Raw genomic sequence first — 8,395 nt, forward strand, 5'->3', positions numbered from 1 at the left:
GATTCCTCTCGCAGCTGAATTCCTATTCAAACTGGCTTCTTGGCCATGCTACTCTTGCCTCTAACCCTGGACACAGTGTCCTACACCTACCTTAAGGTGTTTTTCTTTCTTCTCTGGCTTCTCAGTAAACATCCATTCTCTCCATTTTTCTCTCTCCCCACCGACTGTCTTGTGTTTTCTGACCATCTCTTTTCCCAATCCCTGTATAAGCCTATGGAGGAAGCAAGGCAGCTGCAGCCTTTAAGGAATATCAGTTTGGTTGGGAGAAAAGACCGTAGCAAAGTGAGGACAAATGTAAGAATGATGCTGAAAATGAGAATAAGCCGAGTGAGAAAGAAAGAGCTGTAATATCTGCCACGGTCGATCTGTTAGTGATTAATATGAAGTGGAGAGGCAAGGCTTGTCTGGTCTCTGCAATTCGTGTTCAATTCAGGCCCCTGAGGAAGTCAGATGTGGAGCATGGGGGCCATCTGGTGGCTCCAGAAGGTACTGCTGCATTTCTGCTCAGCACTAAGGCCACACACCTGATCTTGACCCTCAAAGTCTGTTACAGTGACTTGGGGACTTCCCGCCCAACGTCACATGATGGTTAAGGAGGTGAGCTTTTCCAGTCACTTAATATCTGATACATCACCTTTCACTTGACAGATAACTTCCTTAGATCTACAGAAGAAAGGTTTCACATCCGTTTTCTTCCCCTAATAGAGAAGGAGGAGTCTTCATAGAAGACGAAGACGAAGACCATGGCACAGCTCGAGGGTTTCAGAGCAAAGATGTACCCAGACATGTCGATGAAAGGAAAAGGGATGATGGACGATACTGCCCAAATCTAGATGGGAAGGATTAAAAGGTTCTACAAAAGTAGCCATTTGTTTTCTTTTTAATGTGGTAAAACACATATAAAACATACCATCTTGGGGGTGCCTGGGTGGCTCAGTGGTTGAGCATCTACCTTTGCCTCAGATCATGATCCTGGGATCCTGGGATCAAGTCCACAGCAGACTTCTCGCAGGGAGCCTGCTTCTCTCTCGGCCTATGTCTCTGCCTCTCTCATGAATAAATAAATGAAATCTTTAAAAAATATACCATCTTAACCATTTTTGAGAGTACAGTAAGTAGTGGTAACTACATGCATATTGTTGTGCATAGATCTCTAGAACTTTTTTGTCTTACACAACTGAAACTCTATACACACTGAAGTCCCCATTTCCCCCTCCTCCTAGTACCTGGAAACCACATTCTCCTTTCTGTTTCTATGAATCTGACTCCTTCAGATAGAAGCAGAATCATACAGATTTTGTCTTTTTGTGACTGGCTTATTTCACTCAGCATAATGTCCTCAAGGGTCATCCATGTTCTAGTGCCTGACAGGACTTCCTTTTTTTTTTTTTTTTTTTAATGGCTAAATAATGTTCCATAGTATGCAGATACCACAGTTTTCTTTATTCGTTTATCTGTCCATGGACACTTAGTTTGCTTCCACCTCTTGGCTATTGAACAACGCTGCAGTGAACATGGGTGTGTAGCCATTCCTTTATTAACAGTCTCTCTCCATGAAGAGACTCAGCTCAGAAAAGGATGAATTAGATTCCACAGTGGAGTGAAGGTGAATTGAAGATGAATGGAAGAAAGGGAGGGAAGGGGGACAGAGCACTCTCTATATCCATTCCCATATTATTTAGAACAGGTCACCTTCCTATCCAGTCTATAAACTGTGAAAAAGAATACATGGTATGAGCTAGGAAGCTACAAAGAATGTTTTTTGTATATTTTTTAAAAAGATTTTATTTATTTATTAATGAGAGACTGAGAGAGAGAGAGGGGCAGAGACACAGGCAGAGAGAGAGAAGCAGGCCCCATGCAGGGAGCCCGATGTGGGACTCAATACCGAGTCTCCAGGATCGCACCCCAGGCTGAATGCAGGCACCAAACTGCTGAGCCACCCAGGGATCCCCTGTTTTTTGTATATTTGTTCACGTATCAAATATGTAGCAGAACTAGGTAATAACTTACTTGGAAACTTTCAAGATAAAGCTTTATTGTTATTCTATCTGAACATGGTGATTTATTGCTACTTTTATTGTTTCTCACCTACCTTATGTCAAAGGCAGACAAAAGGGAACAGCAGAAACAATAAAGTGTGAAAACTTAGATACCTGGGGGTGGTGGTGGAGAGAACATAAAGTTACCAGAAATGTTTGCTAGGCCACTGAATACTGGTTATAGAATTATAAAGATGAAGGAGACACAAGTTTTAATTTATTGTATAAGCAGTAGGATGAAGATTAAAACAAAATCCAAAGGACATCACATGTCCCATTTGAATACATTATCTTTTCATTCTCTCAAGTTCTCTTCTAGTCATGGCTATATAAACCCCACCAGAGAGAGGTACATGCCCCTGCACCATTGCCCACGTATGTCACGAATGACTTTCCTCCCTGCAACAGGTTTATTACAATTATTATAAATTATTATAACTTTTTGAATCATATTACACTGATTTGTACTCTGTGAAGCTGTTAGATGTTTAGGTTATGTTCAGTTTCTTCTTAGAAGTTACCATCGAGTGAACATTTTCCTATAAATCCCTTTTCTTCTTTTGAACTATATTCTTGGTTAGGAGGCAGAGAGAGTGTTAGCAGAGTCATTAAATTACACTTTAATTTGCTTGTTTGTAACATGGAGATAGTGTCTCTTTCTCACTTGCTATGAGGATTCAGTGAGGTAAAAAATGTAGTGTTTAGAATAGTACATGCCCACAGTGCTTCCTTGGATTGAGAGCTATTTGTAGTGGTAGCAAATTCAATTTTTAGGGCTTCTATTCAAGATTGTTCCTGTCCCCGGTTCAGGTCACACTAAAACGGCAGGCTCTAGCTGCAGGCTTTGCTTCACTATCGCTTCAAAATGGCTCGAAACCCACCCACCACCAAGCCATCCGTGTGTGTATTTCCTTCTTCTCCTTTGGTTCTGGTCTTGGCTGGACAAGACTCACTAGGAAACGGACATGGAATCTAAAGATGATTTTCTTGTCTCTGGGATCTTGGTTTTCCTCACGAGAACTCTGAGAGTCCCGGAGGTGAACCTGGAATTATTTCCTGGTCAGACATTTATGTTTCGACTTGCATCCTCTTGAAGGTTGTTACTGACCTACTGTGGGAAACAACCCTACCCCCACCCCCCATATCTACCTACTGCAATAGGAACAGGCAGCTGACAGAAATGAGGACACAGAGCTGAAAAGTGTATTATTAAAATGGCCTGAATCTTTGGATGGTCTGACTAAACTACCATGTCTCCATGGCCTACCACTCCTCCCCAGAGACCATACAAACTTGGTTCCCCTGCCTTCTTTCTCTTCCTCATTGGCATCTGCTACACAACAGCCAACTGATGCAGATTGGCACAGTGTAAAGAAAACCAGTAGCCACTAGGAACACTTTAGCCAATAAGCAACAAGAGAAAAGAGAGAATGAGACAAAGATGGAATGAGTGGCCTCTGATTAAAGCTGCAGCATTCACTTCGGAGGGCATGGGTCAATTGACCCAGATACCAGCTACCTAAAGCCAAAGAAGACCAGGGTAGGGATAAAACTATAAATAGCAAGGAAAACTGAGGAGGCAGTGTTTGTACTTTTGCTGTTGGTCAAGCTGTTTTTGTTACTAAGATGGAACAGGGTGGAAGGGATTTAAAAGCTGGCTCTGAAGCAGCCACAACTGGTCTAAGGGTGTGACGAGTAAAAGAGGAAAGCCCCCAAAGAGCATGTTGCACCTGCTAACTTAGTCTCTTAAACTTGGCTAAACTTTAAAAAGAGCCAGGTGAGAGACTCACGTCTGGATACCAGTATCCCATGAGCAGTTACAAGATATTCCTGTCAGCTGTGAGACACAGATCTCAACTTTGTGCCCAGGGAAGGAAGATCACAGAGCCATGGCACTGAAAGATATTCCCAGCTGTATCATAATGGAAAGTTCAGAAGGCTGGGAAGAATGGGTCAAATGCAGCTCTGCCACATTCTAGCCATTATGATGGAGCTTGTTGTAAAGGCCATGGAACTCAGTCTTTCCCTTTGTAGAAACAAAGTCTCCTTGGATGGGAAGTGTAATTTTTGTTAAAACAAAACATAGAATCTTAGAGACCCCAGTGGAGAAAAACAGTAAGGGGAATAGTCTGAAAGCAGGAAGGATTGGCCGAACCAGGGAGTCTAAACAGCCTAAAATACCAGGGGGTCTCCACCCTGTTGCTGGCACCAAGACTGCAAAAGAAGGTTCTCAGCTGTGAAGTAGAGAGGAAGGCCATGGAAGTTCTGTTTGCCAGCAGATGACTAACACAGAGATTACACAGCATCCTCATGAGCTACCTACCGTGGTTAATGAAAGCAAGAAAATTCCTTACAGTGATGATTTATAGTGCCAACTCTGGGGATGGTAAAGTAGCAAAAATGACATTTTAGGCAATTATCTTCTTTAAAAGAATCTGCCAAAAGAAGAAAAAAAAATGTATTTTCAAATAAAGAATCAAATCAGGAAAAGTGGGTTCCTAGAAAGGCCACACCAAACTTTTATGGGAACAAGAAGAACACTTCAGCCTGGGTTTGAAGTGATGTCCTGGTGTGTGGAAGAGAGAACAGCAGCTTTGGGAAGAGGTTCATGAGCTCAATTCCATTTGTATCAGCGTTTTCCAGGGAAAGAGAAGTGGTATGATATGTATAGATACAAAGATTTACTAGGGGAATTGGCCCACACGATTTCAGAGGCTGAGGAGCCCCCAATCTGTCTCATGATAGTTGGAGGTGAAGGAAAGCCGGTGGTGCAGCTCCAATCCAAGCCCGAAGGCCCGAGACCCAGGAGCTCCGAGGTCCAAGAACAGAAGACAGATGTCACAGCTTGAGCAAAAAAACACATTCACCCTTCCCCTGTCTTTTGTTCCATTCAGGCCCTCAATGATTGGACCATCCCCACTTGCATTGGTGAGGGTGATCCACTTTACTTCTTCGCCAATTCAAAAGCTCATCTCTTCCTGAAACACCCTCACTTATATGTCCAGAAATAATATTTTCTCAGCTATCTGGTCATCCCTCAGACGAGTTAAGCTGACACAGAAAATTAACCATCACTCTATCTGAGAACACCCACTACTGTTTGAAAGTCCAGTCTAGTAGTGTAGTCACCAGAAACTCGGACAGGTAGTCTCGAGCTTTGGTACATGGTAACACAGGCTGATGTAAGGTGGATGGCTTTACTTCTACTCAGCTCTCTAGATTGTGAGCATTTGAAACAATGACCCTCGACTGCAGCACACTGGGTCCTCCTCTTCTGCGCCCTGGGACATTGTTTGTAGACACTGAACTCAAAATGTTAAAAATACAACTGTTGTGTTCCCTCTCCACTTGGGTTCTCGATCTGAAACGGTTGGCCACAGACCATGAGGTCACCCTTGATTCCTCCCTCTTCCTCATGCCCACATTGTTCATGTTAAAGTTGTCACTGACGTTGCTGTCAAGTCATCCATTGTCTCTGCCATCACACCTCCCTTAGAGCTTTTTTCTGTCTCCCCTAAGGTGCTATCCACACACACCACAATTATCTTCCTCAGTACAAATGTCATTTCCCTACTAAAAAATTCACCAAGGTTTCCTTTTCTCACAGAATCAAGACCACAGTCCTCTGGAGAACACAAAAGACTCCAATCTGGCCCAACTTCTATTCTCTCACCTCTCTCTTCAACTCCTCAATGTACAGATCTAGCCACAGCAGAATACTTGCTCTTTCAGGAACATAGGAAATTCTGTCCATTTGCTCACAACATTCCTTCAGCCTCAAATGACATCATTTCATTGTCTACTGTATGCCAGGCAGTTTCAAGTGCTGAGATGACAAGACAGACAGTGGGGAGCCTGGCTGGCTCAGTTGGCAGAGCATATTGACACTTGATCTTGGGGTCATGAGTTCGAGACCCATGTTAGAGATAGACTTTATTAAAAAAAAAAAAAAAGATGGACAAGGTCCCAGTTCTCCCAGAACCTACATCTCCTACTCATCTCCAAGTCCAGATCAAATCTACCCACTTCCTGGAAACTCTCTCCAATTCCATTCATGAGAAAAGACTTTTTAAAGAGGCTCTACACCCTAAGTGGGTCTTGAACTCACAATGCTGAGATCAAGGGTCACACGTTCAGGGCACCTAGGTGGCTCAGTTGGTAGAATGTCTGACTCTGTTTTGGCTAAGGTCATAATCTCAGGGTTGTGAGATCCAGCTCCACATCAGGCTCTGCGCTCAGTGGGAAGTCTGCTTGAGACTGCTCTCTCCCTCTACCCCTCCCACTCATGCTGTCTCTCACATCTTAAAGAAAAAAAAAGTCGCGCCCTCTGCCAACTGAGCCAGCTGGTGCCCCTCACTTCTTTTTATACTTCTCCTGGTGTATTGAGCACTAAAAAAAAAAAAAAAAAAAGATTTTATTTATTTATTCATGAGAGACACAGGAGAGAGAATGGCAGAGACAGAGGTAGAGGGAGAAGCAGGATCCATGCAGGGAGCCTGATGTGGGACTCGATCCCAGGATCCCAGAATCACACCCTGGACTGAAGGCGGCGCTAAATCACTGAGCCACCTGGGCTGCCCTGTACTGAGCATTCTTGTGCAACATTTGTGTAGAAACGTGTCTTCCAGCCTGGATGACGAACTCCTTGACGAACTCCTGTTGAGCCCTCTCCACTGCAATTTTTAATCTCTATTTCCCTCCGAGGAAAGTACTCAAATTTCTTTAAAATAAGCAAAGCTCAGGACGCCTGGGTAGCTCAGCAGTTTAGCACCTGCCTTCGGCCCAGGGCATGATCCCGGACTCCTGGGATTGAGTCCCACGTCGGGCTCCCTGCATGGAACCTGCTGCTCCCTCTGCCTGTGTCTCTGTGTCTCTCATGAATAAATAAATAAAATCTTAAAAAAATAAAAAATAAATAAAAATTGCAGTGGAGAGACTTTAAAAAATTCATCCACACTATTAGAACCTGGAATTAGGGTTGTAGTCCTTTTGAACTACATCTTGTCAACGTTAATGATTCTACACTACTCCTAAAGCAGTGACCTAGAAGATGTGAGCTTCTAGAGGGCAGACTTCAAACTCATTTAGTCACCAGTTAGTGAAAGGTTTCCACTCTGGGGCTCTAAGTCTCATCTCTGTGAATGTTTGAGAGCTGTCTGCCAATCAATATCTAAGGGGGACCACGGAAACTGACAATGAACACTCATGCCAAAGGCAAAAGAGTACCCTTACAAAAATAACCTAGAAGCAGCCTCTGGGTCTCATCCACTGATAGAAGTTTGATTTAGGAGAGCTATCAACACTATTTACTCTCTTAAAAATTAGGATTGAAAGATGACAAATTTAAAAATCTGGCATGCATGAAAAAAAAGGGACTGTCCTTCAGACTAGAGATTTATGCAACCTATGATCCTGAATTGGACCTGGTTTGGGCAAATCAAATGTGAAGAACATCTTGGAATACTTAGGAATTTTACATATGGACCAGGTGGGTACTAGATGATGTTAAGGGGTCATTAATTTTTTTGGGTGAAGAATACAGAAACAATGTACTGTTGAAAGATGGAAATTGAAGTTCAGCATGGGTAGAATATAATGATGTCTAGTATTTTCTTTAAAATATTTCAGTATAAAAGTGAATCAGAAATCCAACCAAAGTTACTAAAAGAAAATAGGACATTTCAGACAATAACTACTTTCTAGCTTTCCCGGCCCCTTTATCAGTGGGTAGTCTTATTTAGATGGGGCAGGTCAGGGTCAATCTTCTTCACCACAGACACTGATGCTTCCCACCAGCAGTGAAAGAGCCTTGGGGAGCCCCACTCAAGGGAGCCATATACAGAAGGCACATGGAGAGGCAGGTCCTTCTGCCTCTCATTCAGTTATTGTCAAAATGAAGAGAGAACATTGTCAGCCTATCATTCACTATAACACATCAGGAAATCTCCTGGGGACATAACAAACACTCTCTGGTTCAGAAATACCTCTTTGGGGGCACCTGGGTGGCTCAGTGTCCAACTTGTGATTTTAGCTCAGGTCATGATCTCAGGGTGATGAGATTGAGCCCCACGTAGGACTCTGTGTTCAGAGCAGGGTCTGCTTGGGATTCTCTCTCTCCCTCTTTCCTTTATCCCTCCCCCACCTATAAAAAAAGATGAGAAAAAAAAAAAGAAATACCTCTTTGACTAGAATCTCAAGTAAATTAACACATGTCAGGCTTTGCAGCCAATCTGCAAACTCAAATTTTGATTTTGTTGGGGCGCCTGGGTAGCTCAGTTGGTTAAGTGTCTGCCTTTGGCTCAGGTCCTGATCTCAAGGTCCTGGGATCAAGCTCAGTGGGGAGTCTGCCTCTC

The 8,395-nt window shown here is 43.2% G+C and overlaps 1 long non-coding RNA gene across 1 annotated transcript; it reads right to left on the reverse strand.

The window, feature by feature from the left end:
- Nucleotides 1–343: 343 nt before the first annotated feature.
- LOC140609256 (uncharacterized) lies at nucleotides 344–8,180 on the reverse strand. Its single transcript, XR_012011167.1, has 2 exons — nucleotides 5,716–8,180; nucleotides 344–829 (listed from the first exon to the last, which is right to left on the reverse strand). It is a non-coding gene; the product is annotated as an uncharacterized lncRNA (long non-coding RNA).
- Between the last annotated feature and the right edge of the window lie 215 nt (nucleotides 8,181–8,395).

The sequence above is a fragment of the Canis lupus genome, chromosome 18 (genome assembly GCF_048164855.1).
Source record: "Canis lupus baileyi chromosome 18, mCanLup2.hap1, whole genome shotgun sequence".
Lineage (NCBI taxonomy): Eukaryota > Metazoa > Chordata > Mammalia > Carnivora > Canidae > Canis > Canis lupus.